Consider the following 13,889-nt stretch of genomic DNA (forward strand, 5'->3'; position numbering starts at 1 on the left):
CAGAGCAGTGCTCTTAAATGTCAGTGCATAGGAGGTAGTGAGATATAATTTGCATAGAACCGACATATGAGTTTGATTGGAAGTGTATGAAAGTAGGTAAGGTAAGAATAGTGCAGGTAAGGTACAATTTGTCAGGATATCCCTGATGTTTCATTGAAATGCCTGAGCAAAGAGATAGGTTGTCTTTTGAAGATGTATAGCGAGTTGGCTTCCCTAATGTTTTGGGGTAGTTTGTTCCACAGTTTTGGGGCATAGTTGATAAAGGCTGCATTACCGATCCTTTTTTGACTGTTTCTGGGAGTTTCTAGTAGTCCAGTAGCTGATGATCGCAGTGTTCTTCTGCTGGCCTGTAATTTATTAGAGTGTTGGTGATGTAGCAGCTAGGTCCATGTCCATTTAGAGCTTTGTATGTAAGGAGAAGGACCTTAAAGTAAATTCTAAATGTTACAGGAAGCCAGTGTAAAGCAGCTAAGACTGGACTAATGTGCTCTCTCCTTTTGGTTCTAGTAAGCAGTCAGGCTGCAGAGTTTTGGATTAGCTGAAGCCTCTCTGTGGTTTTCTTAGGGAGACCTGTGAAGTATATCTAACCGGCTAGATATGAATGCATGAATTAGCTTCTCAGCATCGTTTTGATGAATAAATGGTCATACTTTTGCTATATCTCTGAGATGGAAGAATGATGTTTTCGTCACTTTGTTAATATGAGAATTGAAGTTCAGTTCTGAATCTATGATAACCCAGAGACTAGTGACCTCAGATTTGATCCAAGGGGTTAGTCCTCCCAGGTTCTTTAACGTGTCTTTTTAAGTTTTGGGGGCGATAATTAGAATTTCAGTTTTGTTCTCGTTTAGTTTCAGAAAGTTCTTACTCATCTATTTATTTATTGCCAGTAAGCAGTCTGTAATGGAGTTAATCGCTGTATCATTTGGTTTATGTCTGTACTTTATGCATTGGTCTTGATCTGCCAATTTTGTGCTCATTTTATGCCCGTCTTTTTTTTACTGCGGTGAAGCACTTTGAGCTGCAATTCTTTTATGAAAAGTACTATACAAATAAGTGTATTATTATTATTATTATTATTATTATTATTATTATTATTATTATTATTATTATTATTATTATTATTATTATTATTATTATTATTATTATTATTATTATTATTATTATTATTATTATTATTATTATAATAATTATAATAATTATTATTAATATTATTATGGGGTAGGTAGTTATGATTACAGTGTAGGCTAGTTGTAGAAAGCAGTAGATATTCCCCTTCATTATATTTATTTGTCTAATTTGCCTTTAATTCTATGAATCTTTGTCCCAATGTTTGATCCCAACCAGCTGATAGAAACATCACCTGAGTCGCCTCCAAAAGTCTCATTTGTCAGGAATCCTCTCCTCCATTTGTCCTCAGAGGAGCTGGGCCCTATTCCCCGTACCTGGCTAACTGAGTTAGCCGGATAATTTTCAGCATAGCTTGACTTAAGCTAGACATTTCCGTTCCCCGACGTCGGATTGTCTAAATCGCCATGGTAACAGATCAGAAAGTTTGAACCTGCTCCAGAGCAGGGTTTAGTTCAGTTAGCTGGATAACCTGCATGGCCACACCCTCACAAAGAAATCCCAGCTCGCTTCCTGAAATAATTTTCACAGTCTAGATCCCATTATGCCATTCTGAATTATGTTTTTGTGCTTCGTTTGAAATGTAAGATAATAGGTCTACCTAAAATGCTGATAATAAATCATATTCAGCCTATGAATTTACTTTGTCCTATATAATGCACGTCATATTTATACGGATACGGCGCTCGCGACACACAGTTATTTTAATAACGGACTAAACGGATCATTGCAAATGTGAATCCCGCTGGGATATTTTTAATGAATGAAACCTATTGGGTGTTTGGCTCTGATTAGTTTAATATTCTTCGCTGTGTATTTGCTTAACGGAGCACCCGGATGCGTTTCATTCAAGCATATGAAGCGTCTATGCGCGGATTGTGGATATGAATTATGAGGAATCTGAATCTGTGGAGTATTTAATTGTATCACTGTCACTGTGACAGTGTCACACGTTATTGTGATATTGTAACTGGGATTAAAATATATGAGGAGATGCGCTGTTAGATGGATTTGATGACGTGACGTGACTTGATAAATTGAATGAGCCTTTGACGTTTTTGATGAATGAATTTGAGAAAATGCATTTATCTTTTCAAGCACTGTTATCTGATGATGAACATGAGGTGTCACTGGTATAAACCAAATGGTAATTGTAACTGAGGGGTACAATTCCCTGACTGTATTGATAAGTATGGTATCATTAAACCACTACCGCTTTATGTACTTTAATTACTGGCCATACAGTACATGATATATAAATATAATGAACACTTCCCACAATGAACCGGTTCTACACAAAGTTTGTAACAGTAATCAATTCAATGCATGTATGGATTAGGTCCGAAACAGATTAAAACCTGATTAATAGTGTAACTGCAAGCCTCCCTCCAAGCCTCTCTTTGGAAACCATGTATTTATATAGTACATGATACCTAAGCACATACAGTACAGATATCCTCACATATCATAATATAATTCGTATCAATTAGATATACTATTTGGGCTTGTTTTTATCCTTATTCTGAAAGAGTTGAACTAATTATTTTCGCTAGCAAGATCTCATTTGATTATTCATTCCATAAGCCTACTGCCAGCAGGCACGTTTAAAGAAATATAATCTGATTGATTGGGGTAATGAGGGACTTAAAATGTGCCTATAGATTATGCATTTAACTCGTCAGCGAGGCTATTGAGCCGTACTGCATTGTACCCATTCTGCAATCTGTTAATAAAGTTTTAAATCAATCAATGCTGTTAGAAAATCAGGATTTCTGCGATCGACACCTGCTGTCTTTTCAGCTGAGGCGGCCGCGCGCAATTATCCTGAGTCTCAAGTCTGGTTCGAATGAATGAGACTGAATCAGCGTTCGAGGAACAGGAAAATCCCGGATTCAAACATCGGGTTAATTGAATCTGGATAATGGGACTTTTGATCGACTTAGTTGAACCAGGTACGGGGAATAGGGCCCTGGAGGACTGGGGCTCAAATCACCATGGATTCTAATTCGTGTACTACTTTACATTCATTAAACATGTAAACAAGAGCAGGTTCTGGTGTGATGCCAGGTGTGACCCGCTCATTTCTGTTCCTATGGTTCATAAACAACACAGATTGCCCACATTATGGCAAATGCGTCTACCGTCTTCTCCAGAGTCAGAAAAAGAAAAAGTGAATGAATGGGGGGTGTAAATGGTGCATTTATATAGCAGCTTTTATACAAAGCGCTTTACAATTTTGTTACTCACATTCACAGACGGCGGAGGCGACCATGCAAGGTGCCAACCTACTCATCAGAAGCAGTTAGGGGTTAAGTGTCTTGCTCAAGGACACTTCCACACGCTGCCTGAGAGGAGCGTGAATCGAACTGGGAACCTTCCGATCACCAGACGACAGCTCTACCTCTTGAGCCACTGTCGCACTGTATTTGGGTAGAAAACAGTTCCTACAGGAAACGGCTCACAACAAGGTCTGTGTCTTGAATAACGTGGGTCATGACTTCTGGAAAGAGACAATGCTTTTAGGTTTCGATGAAAAGTATTCTGTCTGAGTGCCATTCAGCCCCATTGTATTGGAGTGGCAGCATGTATCTCTACAGCAGGCATCTCTACAGCAGTCAGCAGGTATCTCTATATCTCTACAGCAGATATCTCTACAGCAGACATCCGTACAGCAGGTATCTCTACAGCAGGTATCTCTACAGCAGATATCTCTACAGCAGACATCTCTACAGCAGGTATCTCTACAGCAGATATCTCTACAGCAGACATCTTTTTTGTATTATTATTTTGGGTCAACTGTCGCTTTAAGGCTACCCTTCCCTCTTCTTATCCGTAACAGAGATCACAAAGGAAACAGTCTCATCACCTGCCCCAAGTATTTATTGATAATTTATAAGTCAGAAAAGATGCTGTTATACCTGCTGTCTAAGTTCAGAAGCTATAAAGAGTCTGTCTTGTACAGTGAAACACCATCGTCCTGTAATAAAGTTGATGTCTGGTCTGTTTCCACACTGGCTCACTTCATCCTGTCATGTTGTCTACAACTCTATTACTTTACTGTCCTATACTGTAACTATAATAATCATAACTACCTGCCTCATACTATAGTCCAGTGATTCCCAACCTGGGGTCCGCGGACCCCCTGGGGTCCGCCAGGGGGCGCAGGGGGTCCGCCAGACCACAGATGATTTGAGGTCTTTTAAAAAAAATAAAAAAAATTTGATTTTTTTTTTATCATCAGAAGCATGAATAGTCTCTCCACTACAATAAAAAATAAAGATAAATAAATAAACATCTAGACATGATTTTTGAACGTTAACAGTAGGCTACCGGGTAGCCGCTAAAACGCGAATCAGTTGACTATCACTTTCTGTAGCTAGCCTAGCACGCTAGTTAACTTTCTCGGCTCGTCTGCAGTCAGCCGCCAGAGGCGAAAATGTGTGACAAACGAAAAGGAGATGATGGCAGCTCATCTGCAAAAAAAGTTAGGACCTACAGCAATCGCGAAAATTACATCACCATGGGCTTCACTGAGGGACCAGACAAACGACCTGAGTGTGTGATTTGTGGAGAAAAGTTGGCAAACTCGAGCCTGAAGCCCAGCAAGCTGAAGAGACATCAGGCGTCTAAGCACCCAGAGGATCCAGACTTTTTTCGGAGGAAAGAACAGTCTCTCAAGGCGAACAAGCCTGTTGATGTTAGAGTAGCGTGGAGCAGGGGTGGCAGTGATTTACAGAAGGCTACCGAAGCCTCCTTTGAGTGTTCGCTTTTAATTGCAAAAGCAAAGAAACCGCACAATATTGGCGAGCAGCTGCATCAAAATGGTTTAGAAACTGTGCGGCCCACAGGTGGCGGATAAACTAAAATCAGTACCACTCTCGAACAATGTAGTGAAAGACCGAATTGATAAGATGTCAAGTGATTGCGAGCAGCAGCTGTCAGAAAAGCTTAGAAAGGGTCCATTTGCCATACAACTTGATGAAACTACAACTGTCGCAGACGAGGCTGTGCTCATCGTTTATGTGCAATATATTGAAAATGAGGATCTGAAGCAGGACATTCTCATGTCAGTCAACCTTACTACCAGGATATTTTTACTGCAGTGGATTCTTACTTCATTCAACATAAATGCAAACCGTTCACCATTAGGGCCTGATTTGAGAGGATGAATACAGGATTTGAATATTGGGCAAAATTTTGAAATACATATGGTGCAAGATTAGATTTGTTGATTGAAGGCACAAGTCAAAGAAGCATAGTGGGTCTAATTATGATGCATATGCCTGTGTATAAGCAGTTTGTTATTAAAATGACAAAAAAAAGGTATTAAACCCAGCTAGGACAGATTCTCTCTGCTACTGATTGGAATTTCCTGTCTCATATTTAGTTTAATTTGTTGCATTGATTTGTTCCATAAATGCAAACCGTTCACCATTAGGGACTGATTTGAGAGGATGAATACAGGATTTGACTATTGGCCAAACATTTTGAAATGCATATGGTGCAAGATGAGATTTGTTGATTGAAGGCACAAGTTAAAGAAGCATAGTGGGTCTAATTGTGATGCATATGCCTGTGTATAAGCAGTTTGTTATTAAAATGACAAAAAAAAGGTATTAAACCCAGCTAGGACAGATTCTCTCTGCCAAACATTTTGAAATGCATATTGTTACAAAGGGTCAGATTAAACCGAATATATATATATTTATTGCCTGAGATCCCATGTATAATATTTGTATATCGTTTGATATCCCTTGTATATTCTTTGTACATATATACGGAATATCCCTTTAGTCTACAGGACAGACCATAATATTCGTTCTCCTATTGGAAGCGATCCCCTGGCGCCAGTGACTTACCCCCCTAGAGCTGACTTCAATCGTGCCGACGAACATGTCGTTACTAGCCCGGTTCCGCGTAGGAATACGTCTGGCGAAATACGAATGGTACTATTTGTTCACAGCGCATATATATATGGCGCAAGTAAAGTAGAATTCCTCTTAGTCCCTTGTCCCGTTCAGTCTCGTTCAGTTCCAGTTATCCAAGTGACGTCTCTCCCCACTACGCAACGTGGGCAGAGTAGGGCTCGCATCGCCCCAAGATAGAGTCTCGTGTTATCCTAATACGTTCATTTAACGTATCGTTCGCTGTTTATTAGTAAACCTTCATTACGAGTCAAAGACCACGTGAAGTGGGTAATTGTGCGTCTACATAGAGCATTTATTGCCGCGTACTAATAGGATAGTAACGTCAAGTTCAACCGTGCACTACCGCGCACCACGGAGGATTTACACCCCGCCAGCAGTGCCACTTTCCGGCAAGGATTATTATTCTTCATTGCTTTGACCAAGCTGCGGGAGCAGAGAACCGCCTACCCCACTGCTACTGTGGGATCTACACCTGCCCGTGAAGACATCACTCAAGCCCGTCTCTGTCGTACCAGAGGCTCCACGGCTTTCACCTGCACGGCGCGCACCCTGGGACCAGGCTGCCTATCCCCGCTGACACAGGGGTGATATCGCCTCCGTGAACCATTGACTTGCATAGAGCTTTGCCCCCCCCTGCTGGCTTACAACCGGTAGTACACCCCCCCTTCCCAGAATATCCCTAGATCTAATTACTTAATATTCATTATTGATTTGCCTGCACATTCTTTGCCTTATAAGCGCAATCTAAGTAATGTAACAATATTCTTGATGTAATAAATATTCTAAATGAGTATTTGTGTGGAAACCGTGTTATTGTGGAAGTGTTCTAATCTAATATACCTTTGTACGGTATTGGCCAGTAATGTACAAGACGGTAGTAGTTTAATGATACTAGTACTTGATTAATACAGTCAGGGAATTGTACCCCTCAGTTACACATATGGTGCAAGATGAGATTTGTTGATTGAAGGCACAAGTCAAAGAAGCATAGTGAGTCTAATTGTGATGCATATGCCTGTGTATAAGCAGTTTGTTATTAAAATGAAAAAAAATAAGTATTTTATGGTATCTTATTAGGAGGGGGTCCGCGAATTTCATCAGAGATGTTTGGGGGTCCCTGGGGGGAAAAAGGTTGGGAACATTCTGGGGTCCTGTACCGAACCCGCATTACTCCGCAGGAATTTTATAAGTTCAACTTTGAATTGTATAATGTATTCATTGTTTTTCAGCAGTGTCGAGTTAAATCGCCATCTTGGGGCTCGGGATGACAGTCTACCAAATGAGCCCTTCAGGAGTAAATAGCTGTGATCTGATAGTGCATTGGGTACCAATTCCACGTCATAGCTATCAAATAGTCTAGGGGCAGTGGCAGCGGGAGGGAGGGGCTAGCAGGGGCTTAAGCCCCCTCTGAAAAAGGCTTAGCCCCCTCTAAGCCCCCCCTCCCAGTTATGTTTTTTATTTTATTTACATATAAAATACATTACGAATTCCGTTATATTGGACATTTGTGTCTTTGTGAAGCTGTATATATCTATTCATCATATCTATGGCTGTCACTATAGCCAATTGAAATGCTAGAAATGGTCACGTGGACTGGGAGAACCAATGGAATTTCTCTTTCACTTCCGCGTTTGGGATGCCACAGTGCGTTTGCAAAAACAAAACAAACATCTTTGGATAACTTCTTTGCAGCGGGGAAATACCATGAGCCAGAAGAGGAGCCTACGACCTATAAAGGTTCTTTTAATAAACAGGAGTCATACTTAACTTTGACATTGGCTTTTGGAGGACCGAAACAATAATAAGCAACCGGTGACTCTCGCGTGTTGACATGGCAACACGTAGCCCCTTTCGTGACTGATGCACCGAGTGAATCCACAGTCACTTGCTCCTCAATAGGAAACCAACCTAGATTTACCCTGAAGGACTGGTTCTAACCGAACTGTTCGTTATACAAATATCACAGAGACATGTCAAAGGTACTCACAGCTGCACAAGGGTTTCGAACAGAGATACGGGATGGTTTGAAAGCTCGGCATTGCTAATAAACATTTTAAATATATTTTATAAACTGCTCAAAACGGCATTATTTCCGGGGTTGGGATTAGCAACGGCGAGCTTTCAAACCATCCCGTATCTCTGTCCGAAACCCTCGTGCAGCTGCGAGTACCTTTGACATCCTTCAGGGTAAATCTAGGTTGGTTTCCTATTGAGGAGCAAGTGACTGTGGATTCACTCGGTGCATCACAGTCACGAAAGGGGCTATGTGTTGCCATGTCAACACGCGAGAGTCACCGGTTGCTTATTATTGTTTCGGTCCTCCAAAAGCCAATGTTTGAAACATGACCTTTAGATTAATCTGTGTAGTTTAGTTATGGTACAGGGTACTACATGGTACCACTGGGTAGTTTACTATAGGGTAGTTTAGTTAGGGTACAGGGTACTACATGGTACCACAGAGTACTACATGGTACTGCATGGCACTACAGGGTACTACATGGCTTACATAGCTCTACATGGCACTATGGGGTACTACATGGTACCACAAGGCACCACAGGGTACTACATGGCACTACAGGGTACTACAGGATACTACGGGGTACTACATGGCACTACGGGGTACTATAGGGTACTACATGGCACTACGGGGTACTACATGGTACTACATGGCACTACAGGGTACTACATGTCTGCTCCTTTGCAGCACCACAAACATGGGAACTCTCTAACTCTTCCCCCCCCCCCCCTCTCCCCCCTCCCTCCCTCCCCCTTCTCTCTGAGTGCCCGTCTCCTGGCGCTGACTAAGGTGATGGATGCCTCTGGGTCTTGGCCAAGATTGTAGTGACTGCTCTACATGCACCTCCGAGGCCTTGGATCAGTTATTCACCGCCGTCTGTCCGTGGTCCTGTCAACTGATTAACAGTATTAACAGACTGTTAACAGATTAACAGTCAACGCGGTTTCATTGCTGGGTTAAGTACTTCTATTCTATTCACATAATACGCTTACTTCATATATCTACTCCATTCACATATATGCCTACCACTTGTATCTATTGCTATGTCCGCCTACTACAATCTCATGAGCTGTCTAACGCCTGTCCCGTCTCCCTGTCTTCCTATGACTTGCTGTCCTGGAGTGTTGACCGGAGTGTTGGACGTCCCGTGACGAAGGCCGGGAGATTGCGACCCCCTCTGCGTGCCCCCCTGTCTCCGGAGGTCTCGTAGTGGTGACCGGAGTGCCGGATGTCCCGCGATGATGTCGGGGAGTTCGCGACCCTCTCTGCGCCACCCCCTATCTCCCTGTCTCCAGCTGTCCCTGAGCAACGACCGGAGTGTTTAATGTCCCGTGACTGAGACGGGGAGGACGTGACCCTCTTTGCGCCGCCCCTGTGCCTCGGGTGGATCCGCTGTCGGCTCTGTCTTTGATCTTTCAAAATGTTCAGTTGCTATCGCTATTAGCTCTATCGTTAATTTTTCAAAATGTACAGTTGCTATTGCATGCACTCATCTGTTTCACCACACACATGAGTGCATGCTTACCAACTGTCCGTCTGCAACACTACTATCACCAACATCTAAGAAGGGAGATCCCCCCTTGAATGGCCCTTCTAAGGTTTCTCTCCTCCACACTGCCTGTGGAGCTTTTTTCCCTATTGTTAGGTTTTAGTGAGTTTTTCCTTACCTTCGCGTGGGGTATGTCTGGGAGTGCTTGCATTCTTTCATTTATTTGTATTCATCTAAAAATGTTTGGACCTTATGGTGTTCTTGTTCTGTTCTTGACTTATTGTTATGTTGTCTTCTTGACTTGTTTAAAGAAGACCTGTACGGCCCATGGGGACATTAACGTGTGTTGTCGGGCCCTATAAATAAATTTGATTTGATAGCTATCAAATAGTCTAGGGGCAGTGGCAGCGGGAGGGAGGGGCTAGCAGGGGCTTAAGCCCCCTCTGAAAAAGGCTTAGCCCCCTCTAAGCCCCCCCTCCCAGTTATGTTTTTTATTTTATTTATATATAAAATACATTACGAATTCCGTTATATTGGACATTTGTGTCTTTGTGAAGCTGTATATATCTATTCATCATATCTATGGCTGTCACTATAGCCAATTGAAATGCTAGAAATGGTCACGTGGACTGGGAGAACCAATGGAATTTCTCTTTCACTTCCGCGTTTGGGATGCCACAGTGCGTTTGCAAAAACAAAACAAACATCTTTGGATAACTTCTTTGCAGCGGGGAAATACCATGAGCCAGAAGAGGAGCCTACGACCTATAAAGGTTCTTTTAATAAACAGGAGTCATACTTAACTTTGACATTGGCTTTTGGAGGACCGAAACAATAATAAGCAACCGGTGACTCTCGCGTGTTGACATGGCAACACGTAGCCCCTTTCGTGACTGATGCACCGAGTGAATCCACAGTCACTTGCTCCTCAATAGGAAACCAACCTAGATTTACCCTGAAGGACTGGTTCTAACCGAACTGTTCGTTATACAAATATCACAGAGACATGTCAAAGGTACTCACAGCTGCACGAGGGTTTCGAACAGAGATACGGGATGGTTTGAAAGCTCGGCGTTGCTAATAAACATTTTAAATATATTTTATAAACTGCTCAAAACGGCATTATTTCCGGCGTTGGGATTAGCAACGGCGAGCTTTCAAACCATCCCGTATCTCTGTCCGAAACCCTCGTGCAGCTGCAAGTACCTTTGACATCCTTCAGGGTAAATCTAGGTTGGTTTCCTATTGAGGAGCAAGTGACTGTGGATTCACTCGGTGCATCACAGTCACGAAAGGGGCTACGTGTTGCCATGTCAACACGCGAGAGTCACCGGTTGCTTATTATTGTTTCGGTCCTCCAAAAGCCAATGTTTGAAACATGAGCATGGATTTTGGAGGACCGAAGCTAAAACAATAATAAGCCCAGGGCAGGGCTGCCTGCATTATGGTGAGTGTTGTGTTTTAATAATAATAATACATTCGATGTATAATACACCCACTGTTACAGCACACACACACACACACTGGAATGTCGGGTCGCTGTGCCCATTGTCGGGTCGCTGTGCCCATTTTAAAGGGGCTATGCGTTATAAATGTCATTTTTCAGTCTCTAGCATTGTATTATAGTAATAGGAGTTCGTATCAATGTATTTTTGGGCCTAAATACTATATTGACGAATTCCTCAGCTACAGCCCATCCCCTGTTTGCCTCTAGTAAATCAGGTCATGTTGATTTGACGAGCTGGGCAACGTCACAGGGCGCTGTTTATAGCGCAAGGTGATGTGATTGGCTGTGTGGTTTTACCTAATGCCCGCCTCCATTCTTGGTACCTGGAGCCGATACAACCTGGAAACAGAAATTGCCGTCACTCGCCTCAATTTCACGATGAGCAGCAAACCCCGCAGATGTAATGTTCCTGGTTGTAGAGCTACCGAGAAGTCTTTGCACAGTTTCCCCGTTGATGCCGAACTTCGCCAACAATGGAACAAGTTCCTTTTTGGTGACCCTCCAAGTTCCGTTGCAACGTCTAATACTCGGGTTTGTACTGCACATTTCTCCGCCGACGACGTCACCAATCAAGGTATTTTTGATGCTGGAGTGGTCTCCATGTTGGTGCTAACCAAAAGAGCTGTGCCTTCAATACGCGACCCGACACAAGAAATAGTAAGTAGATATGTCGTGTGAGATATGTTATCATAAATACCATCTAACGTTATAGTAACTGCTGCTCTTTATAAAGTAACGTTATAGAAAACTATTGAAGCAAGCTAGTCATAACTTCTAAATAAAAGAACACAACTAGTGAGAGGTAAACAAGGTAACGTTATATTTAGTGGCTTGTATTATATTGTAATTGATTTACGATTTGGTAACTCTTAGGCCACCACAAGTTCCAGCGGCAATGTACGCCTTTCTCCTGCTTCAAGGGACTTCAGTTGCCAGACAGACAACCCAAAGATTCGTTCTGTTGGTACACAGCTTTCTATGAAAACACTTCGTTCGCATGTCAAGAGTCAAGGTAGGTTTGTAACTCAGTGTGATGTAATGTAATAATGTGTAATAATGTGACCCAGAATTGTTTAGATTGGCCCCCTTCACCCACCGCTTTCACCCAAAGCTGTAAAGGAATGTGGATTGTTTGTATAGTGTCCCCCCCCCCCCCCCCACCTCCAATGTAAATTACCCAGTATGGTTGTCAATATACAGTATATATACAGTATATACAGTCAAATGTATATACTCCCTTTTCAAACTGTGGGTCGCTCTCTGGATCCCAAACATAATGTACATCCATGTTGTATTAGTTAGTAAAATCGGTATATGTTTTTGCGTGTCGAAATAAAAACCTGAAACCTAAGACCTCAGACCTCTACCTGGATGGAATGACGGGGAGATGGGCGGAGCTATTTGGTGGGTGGCTGTCACTCAAAGTGTGGGTGGAGCCAAGCCAATAATAGCCTGATTTCATGAGGCTGAAAAATGCTGGTTTTGAGTACAAGATTAGAAATATAAAACAATGATTATTTTTGGAATAAAAATTACACATGTGTTACATAGACTCACAGGAAGTGTGTAAAGTTGCCCAAATAGTGCTAGGAATAGCACTGCATGACACCTTTAATGTCTGGTCGCTGTGGCCATTATAATTCATTAACACCTGCTATAAACAATCCAGCCCCCCCAGAGCTCCCCCAATGCCAATTATCTGGCGCCGCCACTAACCCTAGACTAGGGGATGCAAAAACATAATCTATTCTGGAAAATGTCCTGTGTCTTGCAGAGCGAAAAGAGTACTCTCGGGCCGTTGGGTTGAGTAATCGCCATAGGTCATTTACACCTGTATTCTTGGCCCAATCCTTTAGTGCATGTTTCTGATCATTGGAAATGGTGGGATTAGATTTATCAATCAAGGGATCCCAAATGGCATTAAAATCCGCGCCAATTATAAATGAATACTCAGGAAGGTCCAACATTGCTCTAGTGAGTGTAGCGTAGAAGTTAGCGTCGTAAAGATTTGGGGCATAAGCCGCTACCAACGCGATTTTCCTGTTACTGTATTCTATTTTAGCAATGGTTACTCGACCATCCGCATCAGACCATACGTCCAACAATTTAATATTCAACTTCCGTTTCGCGACTATAGCAACCCCACGGGATCTCGTTCCAAAAGATGAGTAGCTAATGTTATGATATATTTTGTCCGCCAGCTTTACATTGTCAGCCACTAAAAAGTGCGTTTAGCTTAAAAGAGCCACATCAACCTGTTTGCTTTTCATCAGTGTAAGCACGCTTTTGCGTTTATGTTGTTTGTTTAGTCCCCTAGTATTCCAAATCATTATATTCAAACTAGCCATAATCTAAACATGTTGCTGTATTCTTGTGTGCTATTCGTCTGGAGTACCAATTCACAATAGATATATATCCAATTATTGAGGTCCTGTTGAGAGCCGAGCATGAGAATGATAAACATATAAAAAACCCATACATATAATCCCCTATTCCCCTTTCCCTCCCTCCCTTACACGACCAGTCAGTCCAGAATGAGCCATTTATCCTTAACTTTCCTATGCAAATTGCCATACGATCTAAAACTCTTAATTCTACCTTAATAGAATGTCAACCGTGGCTTAGCCACTCTCCCGTTAAAATAAATAAAAGATTGATATGTAAAAAACATAAAAATAAAAATATGCCTCAAATATCATAGTATATTCACTTAAACCTTATACAAACATGTATAAGTTAAAACACACCGAAGAATAAAATAGATGTATTGAACTAAATTAGAGAAACCTCAAAGAGTAGAGAACATTTGCTTAAATCTTA

This window comes from Notolepis coatsorum (assembly GCF_963971535.1).
Source record: "Notolepis coatsorum genome assembly, chromosome: 8".
NCBI lineage: Eukaryota > Metazoa > Chordata > Actinopteri > Aulopiformes > Paralepididae > Notolepis > Notolepis coatsorum.